The sequence below is a fragment of the Trichomycterus rosablanca genome, chromosome 1 (genome assembly GCF_030014385.1).
Source record: "Trichomycterus rosablanca isolate fTriRos1 chromosome 1, fTriRos1.hap1, whole genome shotgun sequence".
Classification (NCBI taxonomy): Eukaryota; Metazoa; Chordata; class Actinopteri; order Siluriformes; family Trichomycteridae; genus Trichomycterus; species Trichomycterus rosablanca.
This window is the reverse complement of record NC_085988.1, coordinates 73,782,700-73,802,247: the sequence shown is the minus strand read 5'-3', so window position 1 is coordinate 73,802,247 and position 19,548 is coordinate 73,782,700.

Below are 19,548 nucleotides of genomic sequence, written 5' to 3'. Positions count from 1 at the left end.
ACTCATTTTGACCCGTACAAGTTCTAGCACGCGAGTCGTATTCCAAACAAAGTTCGTATACCAAGTAAAATTGTTTGCGTCCAAACAGGACAATAATTGCTGAATCTGCCTGTAGTTAAGAGCATTAGTTTTAATGAAATCAACACAGGACACAACGATTTGCTGCGGTCAGTCATCTCTCTATTGATACACACAATCACTCCTCTCGCAGAACCCACCATGCTTGGAGCGCCACCCGTTGGATCGCTGCCGTATAATCTACGGAGACTCCAGGTGGCCAATTTTTGTTTCCTCTGTTATTTTTTTCCGCTATAATACTGTGAGTTTAAAGATGAACAGGGGCCAGACAACATGTATTGCTGCTGTGGTTAAAGGGGCCGGTCAAATGAAAGCATCGGGCCATATACGGCCCGCGGGCCGTAGTTTGATGACCCCTGTTCTAAACTACTGATCATATTGAACAGGGTTGTGGTGGGTCTAATGACACTCAGGGCACACAGTAGAAATACATTCTGGACAGGGCACTAATATATCACAGAGCATAATGCTCTTACTTACACTTTCACTACCTTGTTAGTTAGGAGCAGGAAATAGGTGTGGGGGCAGTGACTGAAAGCAAGGATCTAACCCAACCCCCCACCTGCCATTGCATTATATAAACCACAACATCAACCATGTATGACTGCATCCCAGACTGCATATTACTATTCTAAACTTACTATCTTACTATTTCAAATTAGTGTACAGTACTACCAGTGGTGTCATTGCCTTCTTACAATATGTAATGCGTAGTATTTAATTGAATACTGCCTTTTAATGCTAGTTTATGTTGTAGCTAAACATAAATATTATAGCATAACATAAATATTCTTTTCCCAGAGCAATAATGACAATTTTATCTGGGTAAAATATTACTGGTTTGTACACAGACAAGGCATAACATTATGACCACTGACAAGTGAATAACACTGATTATCTCTTCATCACGGCACCTGTTAGTGGGTGGGATATACTAGGCAGCAAGTGAACATTTTATCCTCAAAGCTGATGTGTTAGAAGCAGGAAAAATGGCCAAGCATAAGGATTTGAATGAGTTTGACAAGGGCCAAATTGTGATGGCTAGACGACTGGGTCAGAGCATCTCCAACTGCAACTCTTGTGGGGTGTTCTCGGTCTGCAGTGGTCAGTATCTATCATAAGTGGTCAAAGGAAGGAACAGTGGTCAAGCGGCCAAGGCTTATTGATGCATGTGGGGAGCAAAGGCTGGCCCGTGTGGTCCGATCCAACAGACGAGCTACTGTAGCTCAAATAGTTAAAGAGGTTAATGCTGGTTCTGATAGAAAGGTGTCAGCACAATATGTGACCAACACAATATTAGGTCATAATGTTATGCCTGATCGATGTATTTTGTAGTATCTTTTACATGGACACCATTATAAATCTAGTATACTCACATAGGGGCACCACTAATTAATTAATTAGTAAGTTTACATTACAAAGGTTTAATTATTACTAACAATTAAATGTAGTAATAATAATAATAATAATAATAATAATACCAATAAGGCATTAATATCTCAGTATTAAATAAACATGATTACAGTATTACCAATAAAGTAATAATCATTTGCCTGATATCTGAAGGTAATTTAAAATCAGTGTTCCAAATTTAATGCCTGTAGCTCTCAAAAAAAATAGGGTCAGGTGCAAAATAACAGTGGAAAGTTGATCAAATATTTAGGTTTGTCAATCAGATCTTAAAAAAAAAAGTTCTCACTGCAAGATTGCAAATAATTTACTTTTTACCATCTACTATACTTAATATTGTGAATAGATTCACAGAATCCATAGAAATCCCAGTCGATGTAGGGCAAGGCCAAAACCACAGGGAGGTCCATGGTTATTTCAGCAGAGCAATACCAGGCTACAAAAGTGTGGCTGCAGTCCAGATCTGTCTATTGAAAATGTATTGCAGATCATACAGAGCAGGAAAATGAACAGTAACCACAGACTGCTGAGCAGCTGAAATATTGTTTCAAGCAAGAATGGGAACTACAACAATTAGTGTCCTCAGTTCTTAAAAAATTTTAAAAAAGTAAACGTTTGAGTGTGTTGCACTGCATTATATTTGCTTATATTTAGAAAATACAATTACGTTGGGGATATTTTTGCAATTTTCCCCCCAATTCCTCCAATCTAAATATCTAATAGTATTGCTAATACAGACTATGAGTCCAAGTTAATTTTGGAAAAATGATAAATGATAATGATACAAAGTATTAACTTATAGTCTTAAATTTATATCTAAAGATTGAGATTAGGGTTTAGTATAAATTCTTATATAAATTTAGTGTAATAAATCAGCTAGTCATTCCTAAAGCCTTATTCTCAGAATCTATTTGGCGGAATTTAATAGCAGAGATTTCAACAATGAGCAATCCTTAACCAGACACAAACCCAACAGTCTGAAGTTTCTCAATCCTTCTGACAAATTTCTTTGGTCAGGATTGAAAGAGCCCTTGAGAGCCCTCACTTAGATTTAGTCATGTAAAAACACAAACCAGTAGGAATGCTTTATAATGAATTTCTTTTCTACACAAGATGCCAAATCACTTTCTCCTGTGAAAGAAGGTGAAAGCTGATTCAGATAAATGGAGTGAATTGACTTCAGTATTAAGAGCGGGAGGAGAAGTGGGTCTCCTGTTGCGAGGTGATGCCAGTATTTAGAAGTGAGGCAGGTGCACAATAGAGAAACAATGCACAGAAAACAGACACTACACAGACAGACACAGAACCTAGACAAACACACACACTCTACACAAACACACACTACACAAACACACACTACACAAACACAGAGACTCTACTCAAACACACAGAGACTCTACACAAACACACAGCGACGTTACACAAACACACAGACACTACACAAACACACACTATACAAACACACAGAGACGCTACACAAACACAGACACTACACAAACACACTACACAAACACACACAGAACCTACACAAACACACACAGACACTACACAAACACAGACACCACACAAACACACACACAGACACTACACGAACAAACACTACTCAAACACACACTACACACACACAGAGACTCTACGCAAACACACAGACACTACACAAACACACACAGAACCTACACAAACACACACTACACAAACACACAGACTACACAAACACACAGAGACTACACAAATACACAGACACTGCACAAACACAGACACCACACAAACACACACAGACACTACACAAACAAACACTACTCAAACACACACTACACACACACAGAGACTCTACACAAACACAGAGACTTTACACAAATACACAGACACTACACAAACAAACAGACACCACACAAACACACACAGACACTACACGAACAAACACTACTCAAACACACACTACACACACACAGAGACTCTACACAAACACACAGACACTACACAAACACACAGACACTACACAAACACACACAGAACCTACACAAACACACACAGAACCTACACAAACACACAGAGACTTTACACAAATACAGACACTACACAAACACAGACACCACACAAACACACACAGACACTACACAAACAAACACTACTCAAACACACACACACAGACCACACAACCACACACAAACATCCATAAACACTACACAAACATACCCAGACACTACACAAACACACACTAACACTACACAAACAAACACTACTCAAACACTGCACAAAATCTGAAATCAATCAACATTAACAAAATTATAGCTCTTCAAAATGAGCTATAAAAGAAAGTACTTCAGTTATTGGAGAAGCCAAACACAAGCTCAGAGTAAAATGCGGTGCTATTCTGCCCTAAATCCACAGTACACTGTAGCTGATTACCTGAGTACAGTGACGTGTGCAGTAGCTGATATGTGGATCAGCTTTGTGTACAGAGAGACAAACCCTCTGATTCTACTGTCCCCCGTCTCTGTGCAGGTGCCATCAATCAGCCAGCAGAGGTCATAATTGCATTAGTTATGAGGAATCCCCTGTGGCACCCCCTTGAAAAAAAGCCAATTGTTGTTCATGTAGGCACCCAGCCTGCCAGATGGAGAGCTGAGATTCGAACTGACGTGTTCGAGATAGCGTGTTGTTATAGCTGCGACAAATTGTCTAAATACTTTTGTGTCTATGAGACTTTCGTTTTAATTATTATTGATGGTTTTACTCTGTCATTATGGGTGATTAAGTGTAGATTGATGGGTAAAAACTGTCCAGTAGACAATAAAGTGTGCAAAAAGACGAGGGGTCTGAATATTTTCTTAATCCACTGTGATCTTGGTGTCTTTCCTTTCATTACTGTGTTTTAAAACCCACACCAACTACATCTATAAAAAATCCATTACTGAAAAAGGTTTTTCCAGCAGGAATAAGTTTGTAGAGTATCTTTTTCATGTTTATCTAGGACGTTCTGCTTGAACAGTGAAATTCAAATAGTCAATGTCAGCCTGTGCTCGTAGAGAGGCACTATGGAGTAGAAAGATCAAGCCTGGTAAAATGGCATATCTGTCATTATGGCACACTTACAGCCAAACCTCAGAGCGCCTCAGCCTGGCAGCTATTAACAACAGTCCGTTTAAGCGACTGGGGTAAGTGAGAACACGGATGAAAAAGAGATGGATATGGAGGCCATTTGCTGCCCGAGGCCTGCTCATTTCTCCTTAGCCTACCCGACTATTAGTCCTTCTCCTCCCTATATATGGCTACTGCTCAAACGCTTTATTTATTTCTAGTTTCACCTGGGACTGTACGTGTGGTAAAGAATATAAATATCCGCAGGCATGAACAAGTGCCAGTAAAACAGTCACATGAGATGGAGCAGTGGCAGTCGTTCACAACTGGCTTTGAGGTGAGACTGGTCCATAATTGTGTTAGTAAAAGTGCAAACAGCATTGCTGCCCTATAGAAGAACAATAGCATATTTATAGCGACAGATCTTTACACTCAGGCTTTTCTGCACAGCAGGAGAGAGCACTACAAACAGTCTTCTATATAATCTATTGCCCAGCTACTCATCCAAGCCTCATAAATCAGCTTTCAGTATTCTGCAGTGTTCCGTCCACACTAATCTTACCGGAACTCATGCTCTTGTATGTCTCACAATTTCTGCCTAATTTTAATGAGACAGCTTGTCGGCTGGCATTGCTATAATTGCGATAATTGCACAATAATTGTATGTCCATTATTGCAGCATCTGCTGTAGGGTGCTGACCAAACTTGTATCTACAAAATATGAATGTCACATGTTTATGAAAGAAAGACCTAAGCGCTCCCAGCGAGTATCTGAGTGCTTTGCATCACTTTCTGCCAACAGTACATGACAATACAATTAAATTATTGACTGTAAATAATCAGGCACTGACACAATTTACCCTGTTTGGCTCTGCACACTGAATTTGAAATGAACTTATAAGTATGGACCATTAAAAACCAAAAACAATTTAAACTGATGAGGATGATTTCATTTGCAATGATCTGGCACAGAGTGTGTGTTTGATATTTAATGCACTTCTAGTTCATTTATTTACTTATTTACATTGTATTTTAATGAATTAATAAATGCTTTTATTTGTTGTATATACATATTCTTTTTTCACATATCCTAGCTTGTTTGGCAGCTGATTGATGGCCCAAAGCTCTACCCACTAGGCTACCACTGCCCCTAAACTTTGAACAATTAAAAACAAATAAAAAAATATATAAGGTGGCGCAGTGGTAAAATACTCTAGCACACCAGAGCTGACATTTTGAATACATCGTATCGAATCTCAGCTCTGCCATCTGGCTGGACTGTGCAGCTATATGAACAACATTTAGCTGTTGTTCATACAGGGAGGGAGTCGGATAGGGACGTCTGCAACTGATGCAATTACAACCTGTGCTAGTTGATTGATGGCGTCTGCACAGAGTAGAGGAATAATGCGATCAGGGTGTGGCTCTCCGTGCACAAGGGCGTGTGTCAGTTCGCTATTCTCAGTCAGGGTGGAGGTCAGCACCAGTAGAGAGGGAGCATAACGCAATTGGGTGAAAATGTGTTAAAGGAACAAAATGCATTATATATATTATATATTATATATAATAGGGCTGGGCGATATATCGAGTTTTAAAGATATATCGATATATTTTCATACGCAATATAAGATAAGACAATATCGCTTATATCGATATAGATGTTGCGTTCCAGTTAGATCCGACAGGTTCGGAGTTTTATATCGGGCGCAGAACGCTGAGACGAGCGAGCGAGCGCAGCTACTATGGGGAGCAAGATGCGGGTTTTACCCCGAAAAAATAATGAAAAAACACACAAGAAAAGCAAAAGAGAACTTAATATTTTCACAATGATTGGGAGGAAAAGTGTGTGTTTCATTCGCGGGACGACGACAGAGAGCGGCACAATGTGGAGAGAGGCTTCAGTACGTGTCACAGAAACGTCCATTTAAATCGTAGCTTTTAAAAAATCTTATTTAACTGATCATTTTGTACAAACATGGGACAGAGTTCATGATTTGTTCTAAAACTAAAGTAGTGATCAGTACAAACGGGATCAGAACAAACGGGACATTATTTGAAGATGGGACTGTTAATGATTTCCTAAAAAAACGCTACAGAAGTCATAATTTGTAAAAAAAAAAAGAAAGAAAGAAAGAAATTAAAAAAAATGTGATTTTGATCAAAATGCTACAAATGTGCTCATTCATACAAAACCGTCAGGAACAATATTTACAAAAATATCAGATATATGATCGCTCTGACTTACTTTACATATTTTACATGTTTAAATATGTCTGTGTTTCCTGCCATGGTAAATCATTGTTAATAATTATTGCAAGAAATAATTAACATGTGATCAGACAGTCTCTTCACATATATGAAAATTTATTATTATTATTAATTATAATATTATCATTAAAGGTGAACCATGCAACCTTATGTTATTCAGGAAGTTTGTATCCTACAAGTAGCCCTTTGGCTTACTCAGTACCCTTAAAGTAGCTTTCTGTTTAAAAAAGGTTGGTGACCCCTGATTTAATATATGCCAATAGTTTATTTTTGAGGAATTTCTCATGTTTATCTACAGCTGAATGTTAATAAAAGTGCCTGTATAACATTTGGAACGTGTAGCTTTGTCTCAGAAGCGTCTTTTTGTTATTACCGTATGGGATGAAAAAATATCGAGATATATATCGTATATCGCCATTCAGCTAAAAAATATCGAGATATTATTTTTGATCCATATCGCCCAGCCCTAATATATAATATTATATATATGCATTTATATTATATATATATATATATTGTCACTGCTGGTCACCTCATTGTCACTATAACCAAAAATATATCCAGTCAACAGCGCCCCGTGGGCAGCGTCCTGTGACCATTGATGAAGGTCTAGAAGATGACCAACTCAAACAGCAGCAACAGATGAGCAATCGTCTCTGACTTTACATCTATTGGGTGGACCAACTAGGTTGGAGTGTCTAATAGAGTGGACAGTGAGTGGACACTATATAGTGTCACTGCAGTGCTGAGAATGATCCACCACCTAAATAATACCTAATCTGTGGTTGTTCTGTGGGGGTCCTGACCAATGAAGAACAGGATGAAAGCAGGCTAAAAAAAAGTATGTAAAGAAACAGACAAATTAATAGCATTAATATTTTGTTGCAATTTTATTGTTGGCAATTACAGCTTCAGTGGTAAGGACATATCCAAACAGACTGTTGGCTGTAATTAAAGCAAAAAGTCTCTCTCCTTAATCAGGGGACTGATCACCTTTCCAACCCTGTCATTTTAGCTTATCTTTTAACAGTACAGTTTATACAGTTTCCTTTTTTTCATTACTTGAGTGTTGTAAGGCAAAAGATGTAAGTAAAGCTATAGAAAGAAGTTTTACCATTTCAAAGGGGCATGAAGATTTTCTATATACACTGTATGACATGCTACAAATGTTAATTTCCTGTGACTGAATGAATAAATAAAGCTTCTTTGTCCAGAAGCCCATCAACTCAACATCAACTCCCTAAATCCAGACTGAGGTTTGTTGTTGATTACATAGACAAAGAAAAGCAGGGGCTTGCATGAAAGCCATTTTGCCCACACTACATATGTAAACCTTGCTAGAGTGTGAACCATGTCACTTATGTGTAAACAGCTATTAAATGACAGTCCTGCCAGTTATTGGATTACATCCAGAAACCAGGTCCATTGTTTAATCAGCGTAAGGTTACAGGTTGAACACTGTTCTGTGTACTTGTAATGGATGCAGTCACATACGCCTAATTAGATGGCGACAGAGAAGTCAACCACAGCCATTATAAGCTAATGAGGAAATGGGGGCTATGCAACAAATTATTTTATACACCACCAAATAAATAATCAAAAATATAAAAAATAAAATAAAAGAGAAAAGCAAGGAAACACCTAAAATGTAACATGTTCAGTTTGTATTAAATGTGATCCTCATTTTATTTTCAAAAGTGCAGGTTTTAACTTTCCGCCCATCTTGATCTCAAGCCAGAAAGGCTTAACCTCATTAGTGGTATCAATCATTCATGGATGCTTAACTCAATCTCAATAGCCAACATTTGTTTTACTTTTGCAAATTTGTAAATTGAGATTGCACATCAATTTATTAAAAAATGTTTCACAGCCCTAATTTCAAAATAGCACAGTTGGTAAAATGAAGATTAAACCAAAAAATGATTAGGTATGAAAGAAATATTACAGAAAACAGTGGTACCTTGTAACTTAACATCCCCTAAACTTAAAATCTTTGAAACTCAATGCCCTTTGTTGAGACATTTGATTCCCTTAAACTCAACATGTTCAGCTTTTTTTTTTAAATAATGATTTATTTAATTTCAAATTAACAATAAACAACCGCTTTGTTCAGCCCTTCATTTGAGCAGTGCAATAAAACATCATCAAAGTGAGTATATGAGAAGAATCTGCATTTGTGTAAAATAAAAGTCAAATTCACTCTGAAAGCTCCACATGTATCTGTGTTTAGCTGTTTTTTTTCCAGTTTCACTTTTAAACTTGTGTTATAGCTCGGGGTTCTGAGAAATAGTAAAAATCAGCTTTACCAAGAGAGTCTAAAATTATTGTAAAAAAAAAAGCTCAACATGACTTGTATGAATGTATTAAACATTAAAACAGGAGCAGTAAACTTATAAACTCTTAATTATAACTGCTCATAAGTTCTCTCTACTAATGAAATTCCTCGCTCATTTTAGTACAATAAGTTATGTTAAGCTTTGTGCACTGGCACACTGTAGGAAATAACGGCACAGTCGGTGCAAAATCGATTGCGCCGCTTTTTACGTGAATGAACGGTATTCCATTAGTTTTGTATTTTTATTGATATTTAACTGTTTTTAATTGTATTTCAGTGTTTTTATATTCTATTTGTGTTATTTTCCGTGTATAAGTGTCAAAACAATCAAAAACATTTTTTTACATAATCCTAAAATATATACAGTTACACAGGACCAGGGAACACATTAACAGGTTTCCCATACATTCTCATGGGAAAAAAATACCTTAAAACTCAACGTCTTTTAAACTCAATGCCACTTTCAGAACCAACTGACATTTAGTTTCAAGATACCACTGTACTTAGTCAAATATGAACAAGGATAGGTTGAGGCTCACAAAGTGCTAAATATTTGCAAAATATAAACCTCATTGCTGGAAAAGTTGGGACATTTTCTAAAATGCACTCTGAACAAAAATCTATTATTTGTTCATTCTTTTAAACTTTTATTTAACTAAAAAATAACTGCAAGAAAAATGAAAAACAAAACAAAAATGCTGCTAAACAAAAATGTTGGGACAGAGGAATGTTTACCACTGTGTAACCTAACTGTCCCTATTATTATTAATTAATTATTAATATTAACATGTAATCTTCATATGTGTCCTGCGATGGATGGACTGGTGCACTGCCTTTCACACAGTGTTTCCTTGTTGATTGTACCTGCTGTGACCATGGCCAGGATAAAGTTGTTAATAAAAATGAAATGAAATGAAAAAACGAAAGAAAAACAAGCAGGTGCTAAATCTGTCTGCAGTCCAGACCTGTCTCAGTCTCCAATTGAAAACATGTGGTGCATTTTGAAGATGAGTATATGACAACAGTGACCCCAGATTGTGGAGCAGCTGTGTGCTTTATAATAAGAATGAATAGTGAAAACAGTCTGCTTTGAAAACTACAACATATTATGTCCTTAGTTCCCAAACTTTTATAAAATAAAAAAATAAAAAAATGTGTTTGTACATTAGGTTAAAAGGGTTGCTGGTCGTGGTGCTGAACTAGTGCTGTAGGAAAGCTGCTAAGAGACCAGACATAATCAAATATTTAGCACTGATCAGTTTACTTTTAATAACGGTCTTATTTTCATCAGGGCTATTATGGATCTGGTAAATCTGATGCCAGTGAAAGTCTATGAAAAAATCTAGAAAAATATCATGACATGAATCACATAGATATCAGTGTATCCAGAGAAAAAGTCATGAAGGAACACTCTCAACAGGAAAACCATAGTTAAGTGGAGTAAAATGTATGGCTTACATACAATTAGGCTATTACCAACCTAAAACATAAAAAATGATTTTAACCCACAATGTATTTTGCTAACTGTTTGATATAGCGATGGATTCATAATGTTATTGTAATGGGTCACAAAGGATCACACTGGGTCACACCAGGGGCTATTGAGCTCATTAGCACTAACATGCTGAGTCTTTGCTTGTGCTTGACTAGCCAGTAAGCTAGACAGCTGGTGTTGCATTTACCTTAATTATTTCAGAGATCTCTTTCTATTAAGAACCACTGCATGTTAGCCTGCTTTTCCTTCTGCTGGTGGAAGCAGTTGTCACAGGCTGGTCTGTTATAGGTATGGACATCCATCTGGTAAAAACCATTAACAATTTATAATGGGTCACAGATTTTAACAATAATAACCCTTTATTGTATGTCCTGGATTACTGTAGAGTTGACTGCCCACTCCTTTATTTTTTAAGGAAATAGAATATTTTTTTATTTGAAAAATGCCTCAAAATCTGCACCAAAAATGCACCATAAACCATTTAGGTGTAATTAGAGGAGGGGGAGTCGCAACTTGCCATGGAGATGATGGATGGAGCCCCCGACCTGAGAGATTCTAAGAGATTAACCCGACTGCAGAATACTTTACCTAGGTAAAACAATAATGAGGTTAAACACACACACACACACACACACAAATGGAACAGACAGCAGAATATAAAATGGAATGAATATGAAGTAACAACAGAAAACCAAACCATGATCCACAAACCAGAATTAAGGAGAGAGGATAGAGCAAGGATAGAAAGAGACTGAAAACCAGTTGTCACCAATGTGCCACCTGCTCGATCGACCAGCGTGTAACAACCCAGATTCACAAAAAAAGAATAAAAAAAGGGGAACACAGTAAAAATCAGCTGCCTGGCCCCACTTGTGTCCAGTGTGGATTTATATATGGGGCTCACTGATTGGAGCTCACATGTCCAGGACTGTTACAGATTCCCCCAGCTGTAATAAATTAATGCTTTATGAGGCACAGACTGCTGATTAAAGGAAGTCATCAGTGCCTCCATTGCCATATTAGGTGGGCGAGATACTGTATCCCATGTCGCACTGCCAGGCAGGTAGACCTGTTACATTAGGAGTTCTTTGAAAGAATTCAGATAAAAGTGAATAGGGAGCCGCTCAGGTGGTGCAGTGGTAAGACAAGCTAAACACTTGTCGGTTCAAAACTCAGCTTTGTCAGCCAGCTGGGCTGGGAGGCTACATGAACAATGATGGGCTTGTTGTTCATAAAGGGCGGAAAGCTGGACAGGGACCTCATAACTGATGCAATTACAACCTCTTCTGGATGATTGATGTGGAATAATGTGGACAGAGTGTGAGTCACCATACACAAAGCTGATCCACATAGGAACATGCCTTGTGCAGGTGAAAAAATGCTCTCAATGTCTCCTCAATCAGAGTGGGGATCAGCATTAGTAAAAAGGAAGCATAATGCAATCAGGTAACTGGATACAACTAGATTGGGAGAAAAATTGGGGAAAAAAGCAAAAAATAAATGAATAAATAAAAAAAAAAAAAAATAAATAAATAAATAAAAAAAAAAAAAAAAAATAAAAAAAAAATAATAATAAAAAAAATAAATAAATAAATAAATAAATAAATAAATAAATAAATAAAAAATAGTGGCCCTATTAGTTTTATAATAATATTTTATTACTAAATATTTCACCCCTTGTACAATATACAAATATACAAATTATTTGTAATATTATTATTATTATTATTAGTGGTAGTAGTAGTAGTAGTATAATATTTTGGTAAAACAAAAATAGGGAAACTAATGTCAGTCCTTTCTTATTACCAGTGGTAAACACTCACAGGGTCTCTTAAATTATGTGTTCTGCCTGTATTGTTTATCCTGTCTGTACTGTGTGTACGGTCTGTTCTTTTCAGTTGCTGTTTTTGCACAGATAGATAAAACCTTGAATAAAAAATGTGTAAAAATGCCATGTTTATGTGAGTCATAGTGTTAGAATGCTTGTACACCATGCTTGTTTTTACCCTTGTTTATTTCCTTTAGTCTTCTTGCCTCTAATTATTCACAGTTATCACTGACAATATCAATACACATGATGATATACAACCCTGAGAAAAACAAAGAAAAAAGAGACCAAAGCTAAATTTTCTGGCTTGTCTTTGGCTTTACCTTTTATAGGGTGTGTGTTTAGATGACATGAACATCACCAATCCTTCATAAAACGGATATACTTCTACATCTAAGCATTAGAAATCCAGAGGTTGGGCCAAGCTAAAATGTATACACATTCTAGATTACCTTACTCTAGGTAGTTCTTTACAGTCCAATCCTTTTCTGTCACCTTTTCTAGAAAGGAAATGTATCTTGAAGATTAGCACTAATCACCAAATACAGGTCTGCCATTAATCAGAAGCTGCTGAAACACAGGCCCCCCTGTTCACAATCAAGTGAGCTTCACATTAACATGTGCTTAAAATTTGCTGTACAAGAAAAAAAGTATAAGATATTTTTAAGTAATAAAGTTTGCATTTAATTTAATGGGAAAACAATGGAAACCTTCTAAATAAAATGTAGTGGTCTGGTAAACCTGTTTACCCACCCAAGTTGTCGAGACTGCAGTGCCAACAATGCTGCTCCTGTTAGATTTAATGGGAACCTGGCGTGTTTGCACCAAAAATGTCAAGAACTCACTACAGACTTTATCACAGACTGGACTGAATAATGAAGAACTCTGAAGAACTATGAAGAACAATTGTTTTTTTGCTAGTTATAACTTAGTTCAATCTAATTTTGTGTATGTGTGTATGTGTGTAAATTATATTTATTTAAATTATCCTCCAGGCCACCCAAGAAGAATGGGGTACCTGCTGAGTCTGGTTCCTGTCAAGATTTCTTCCTGTATTTTTAAAGGAGTTTTTCCTTGCCACTGTCGCCCTCGACTTGCTCAACAGGAGGTTTTGGTCTGTTGGTCCTAGAGTCTGTAAAGTTGTCCACTTTATGTCCATCGTAAAAAGCGCTATACAAAAAAAATGACTTGACGGTAAATAAAAATGAGCTGTTTGACCCCATTGTGACTTTTAAACCCAAAGAAAATGGAAAATGTAGCTACTGTTAAACATGATGGCGTTTATTAAGCTTTGGGGCTGTTTTGCTGCCAGTCAAACTGGAGCACTGCATAATGAGGATGGAATGAAGAAGTAAACACACCTGTAGTTCTTGAATCTTTGCAGGACAATGACCCACTAGTTGGTTTTATTGACTGGGGTGTTTCCCACCTTTCGCCCAATGAATTAGATCTACCATGATCCTTACCAGGATGAAGTGGTGGTAAAACAGACCATGAATAAATTAATGAATGAGTGAAATGCATGACTTAAGTACTGATATTTAATTGAAGTTTTAACTTTAAATTTTAATAACTTGGGGCGGCATGGTGGCTCGGTGGGTAGCACTGTCGCCTCACAGCAAGCAGGTCCAGGGTTCACTCCCCAGGTGGGGCGGTCCAGGTCCTTTCTGTGTGGAGTTTGCATGTTTTCCCCGTGTCTGCGTGGGTTTCCTCCAGGAGCTCCGGTTTCCTCCCACGGTCCAAAGACATGCAAGTGAGGTAAACTGGAGATACCAAATTGTCCAGGACTGTGTTTGATATAACCTTCTGTAATAAGTAACTACCGTTCCTGTCATGAATGTAACCAAAGTGTAAAACATGACGTTAAAATCCCATCAAACAGTTTTAATTACTCTTCTATTTAGTCAATTTGTAGATATGTAGTCTAGCTTTGTAGCGAAATTGTACATCTATGTAAAAACATTTTGTAAAACCTTGCTAATAGAATACATATCGTTCAAATAATAATGTGCTAACCCACCAATGCTGTGATCTCAAGCTTTCAAGTTTAAATTCCAGCTGTGTTGGACCAGTCATCCAACAGACACAACTGGCCGTGTCTGAGGACTGGAGATCAGTGGGGTTCCTCATTGCTGCTGCAAATACAGCCTCTGCTGCCTGGGCAAGGCACCTGCACAAGGGGTGTGAAACTCATTCTATACACAATACAACTCTCTGTGAGACTCCATCTCTAGTGGGTGAAAATAGGTCAACTTTAAATTCTGCAGTGGAAAATTCTGTGTGAGAAATACCACAAGTTTCTAATGAGAATCAGCAACAAAACACATATTTACTTTTATAGTGCAAATGTACTTGGTTTAAAGTCTAGAAATCAACAGAATTTGTTAATGCAAATTTGGATAGGAAAATGCGGAGTAGGGAACCTTACTTGCTACTTAAATTTATATTTCAAGGATCAATATTGAACACTATTAATATTACTGTTATTAAATTTGTCCTAAAGCTGCTGTAATTTATATAACACTGTAGAGCACTTTAGAGATACTTCACTCTAAAAAATGCTGGGCTGAAAACTATCCAACCTGGGTTTAGCCATTGGCAACAGGACATGGTAATCCAAGTGCTGGTTTGAGAAAATAACCCAACAGTTTGGTTATTCGAGTAAGAAATAACCCAGCAAGGTAACCCAACTGCCTCAACCCAACGTTTGGGTAGAAAAAACAACCCAGCATTTTTACATCTAGAAATCAATAGAATTTGTTAATGCAAATTTAAAATTGGAAAATGAGGAGTAAGTAACCTTATTTGCTGCTTAAATGTATATTTTAAGGATCAATTATGAACACTATTAGTATAGATTCATAAAGCTTCTGTAATTTATATAACACTGTAGAGCATCTTTTAGAGATACTTGGTAACCTTATTTGCTGCTTAAATGTATATTTTCTAGATCAATTATGGACACAGTTACTTTACTCTAAACACTATTTTTATATAATTGGAAAAAAAAAACTATTCTTGTACTACTGCATTATAGAGGCATGTCTTCGTAGGTGGTGGATCCACTCTAAGCAGCTGCAGCCTGAGGCATGGCCATCCTACATTAATCATTACAGTAGCGTCGCAGAGTACGGGAAGTCTGTTTCCTTTCTAGATTCTGCACTGCTAATCCCACCACTCTCACCCTCAAACTATCATTAATCATCTCTTTGCTGAGAAACGTGTTGTTTCTTCCAGTAAATTCATGAGGTGGCTTGGATGAGTCCTCCGCACTTAAAAAGAACTGTCATTTTGTCTTTTGCACATTGTTGAAGCAAGAAAGATAGTAAGATAAGAAAGATGAAGTAGAATTATTCTAAAAATAATAAACATTAGCAGTTTTACTAAAACTATAATTATTCTCAGTCTCATTTAAGAGCAGGTTTGTTTAACACATTTATTAAATAGTTAGTAAACACAAACTTATATTTCAAATTGAAACCAGTACAAAAACATACAGTACTTTGTTTTGTTTACATTATGGACTACTATTTTATGTAACATTACACTTATTACGAATTTTAAGTTTACAACACAATCTCTTCCAGAACCACAGTGCTACATTACCTTTGTCACAATCCTAGTGCTCCTGGAGCTCATGTCTGTGTCACACCCCTCGCTCCAGGAGCACATGTTGGAGGCAGTCTGGTTTTTGGTTCCTTTGCAAGGAGTGGTCAATGAAGCTAAAGGGAGCAGCTGTTGGTCCTTCAGCGGAGACTATTTTGGTTTGGTAGGACTGTCATGCCTTTGACTTTGTCATGTTTTTAGATAGAGCTTCGGTTTTCATGTTCATGTCTTGGTTTGATTGTGTCATGATTTTGTTATTGGATTTGGATATTGCTCATGCTCTTGCTTATGCTTAGAATCTTGTTAAGTGTTATAGTCTTGTTCATGTTTTGTCTTAGTCAGTTCATGTGTAGCTTTAGCATTTTTTAGCATTTGTGTTAGCCTGTTAGCTTAGCTTAGGGTGTAGTATAGTTTAGTCAGGTTTCTTGAGTGTTTAGATTAGTGTTAGCGGTTAGCTTAGCATTTAGCTTAGTTCATGTCTTAGTGTGTCTTGTCTTGTGTTAACCTGTCTTGTCTTTTGTTATTATTAAATACATTGTTAAAAATCATGCATGTGTGTCCGCCCCTTGTCTCTTGCATTAGCCTATTTGTTACACCTTACATCAACTGTCATTCATTTGTTAAGCTATGCAAGTTTTCATGAGCAGACACTGCTAGACTGCTGGCTGGCCAGTCTAACACCTGCACTCTATGATTGCTCATTGATACATGCTCTTTACATGTATAGCACTTTTTACAATTAGGATCTCAAAGCATCTCTGTCTCAAAGCAGCTTTACTGAAAGTCAAGCCCAAAGTCCCCAATAAGCAACAGTGTCAAAATAAGATTCTGTAAATATTATAAGGAAAAGGTCTGTGAGGAATCAGATTTAAAAGTGGCCCATCAAAAGGAATGACACTTTTTTGGACATGCAAAGATGGCATACAGTACATGTAACTTACAAGAGCATAATACTGTTGTTACTTAGAACTAGGTAGGAGTGTCTAATAGAGTGGACAGTGAGTGGACACGGTATTTAAAAACTCCAGCGGCGCTGCTGTGTCTGATCCACTCATACCAACAACACACACTAACACACCACCATGTCAGTGTCACTGCAGTGCTGAAAATGATCCACCACCTAAATAATACCTGCTCTGTGGTGGTCCTGACCATTGAACAAGGTGAACGCAGGCTAAAACAGTATGTAGAGAAACAGATGGGCTACAGTCAGTAATTGTAGAACTACAAAGTGCTACTATATGGTAATTGGAGCTGATAAAATAGACAAGGAGTGTTTTAATGACATGCCTGATCAGTAATAATAATAATAACTTAGTTATTATAGTCTGCTACTATACAAACCCTATACTGCTGTTTATATACCATATTATATATCAAAACATGTTGTATGTACCTTTTCCTCACTCTACCTAATCACCACACTTGCCTTTCGGTCTTGTAGTGTCCTTTGGCAACATAACCTTCATTTTTTTAAGTCCCAAAACTGGTCCTTGTATGTATTGTAGATCCTTGTATATATTACACTTTAATACTACTACTACTACTACTACTACTACTACTACTAATAATAATAATAATAATAATAATAATAACAATAACTTATTATTACAGTCTGCTACTATACAAACCTTGCACTGCTGTTTATATATCATATTATATGTCAAAACATGTTGTATATAAATACCTTTTCCTCATTCTACCTTTACTCAGTACATTGTACTGACCAATCACAACACTTGCCTTTCTGTCTGTAATGTACTTTGGTCCCATACCCTTTATTTGTTTAGGTCCCAAAACTGGTTCTTGTATTTAATGTAGGTCTGTCAGGTCTGACAGAATTTATTAGTGTCAGTCATACTAAAAAAGAAAAACAAAATCCAGAGATGTTACTATGATGCTGTTGCTATGGTTTGGCAAATTTCTTTATCATAAATGTCTTTTGTCATTTTTATCTTCCCACAATAAAAATCAAACCAAAAATCAAATAAAACCAGCATGTTATGGGAAATGGAAAATAAAACAGGCACTTTGAAAAGTAACTCTAGACATTAGCTTTCCCTCTCCATCAATCACGACTACAAATGTGACTCCAAAAAGCACCTCTGCAAACAAACAGCAACCCAGCTCCCTAATGCTAATGAGACCGCGGGTTATTTTTTGCTTGCACTTTCATTTGTAAATAGTGCGCCTTTAATAACTTCACTTTAATAGAGGTGCAAATTAACTGAATTACCCAGCACTGCTTGCTGTTTCTTCGAACCTGTTCTGGGAATTCAAAATAATGAAGAATCAATGGAGCAACATATTAGATGTAGATGTTCATTGCTATATGCTGAGCCGAGAGGTCTCTGAATGCTGACAGTCTCTCTGTTCAGTGGAAGGAAGACATTTTAACACGTGGCATTCTCAGGACTACCCAGGGAACCAGCCCAAGCAGAAAGTAATGCAACTGACTAATTGCAAAGCGTGCAGCCCAGTGTTGCAACTCTTTTAGAGAAATGGGTAGTAAAGGATAGGGACCCGCGAAAGGCAATAAAAGGGAAATAGAGTGGTTTTAAAAAGCATAGCATTCAGGAGATGCACTTTTGTACCACCAACCGCTCAAATGCCATACATATTTCATTGAATGAGAAAAAGGCTTTTTCGCTTATCTTGGAAAGCTATTCCGCTTTGCTTCTATCCAACAGCCTGTGACCGATAATATTAGCATGTGTCTGGGTCTTCTCATTTCACACACCTACATCTGCAGATTTGCTGCATTTTACCGGATGTGGAAAGGAAACAGAAAGTTTCAGTTTCACCCTGATGGGTGTGTCTATTCTAGTATTGTCTTTCTGTAGTCATTTTCTCTGCTTAATAATCTGTAGCTAAGTTTCATGCATTCCTATTCTTACCTTATAAAATAGAATGTTCTCAGCTGGAAATACCAGTTTTGTTCCAGCATAAAAATGAAAAGAAACAACCCATGCTTTAAAAAAAAAAAGTTTTGCTATTTTTAATGAACATGGTTTGATGAAACTGACAGCAGTAGGATTAAAAATCCTACAGGTGCAAACGTCAACATTTGGCATGGTATAAGGGCACATCAGTGCCACAAGTATATGTCTAAAGGTACCATTGATGCAGAGGTGTACATTGGGATTGCTGCCATAAATGTGACATATTTTCTGGGAAGTCCATGGTTATTTTAGCAATACTCAGGGTGCATGTGCTGGAATGGCCTGTCTGAAGTCCAGGTCTGTCTTCTACTGAAAATGTTTGGCACCTCAAGAACCAGAGGTGACCTCTTTATCAGATAATGGCTGCCACATTGTTTAGCAGGTGAGTTTTTGCAACAAGCAAGAGTGTCCAATAATTTTGCTTGCAAAACTACAACAATTAGTATCCTCAGTTAACAAATAATTAATAAATGTGTTTATTTAAGGTAATTTAACACAGTGGTAC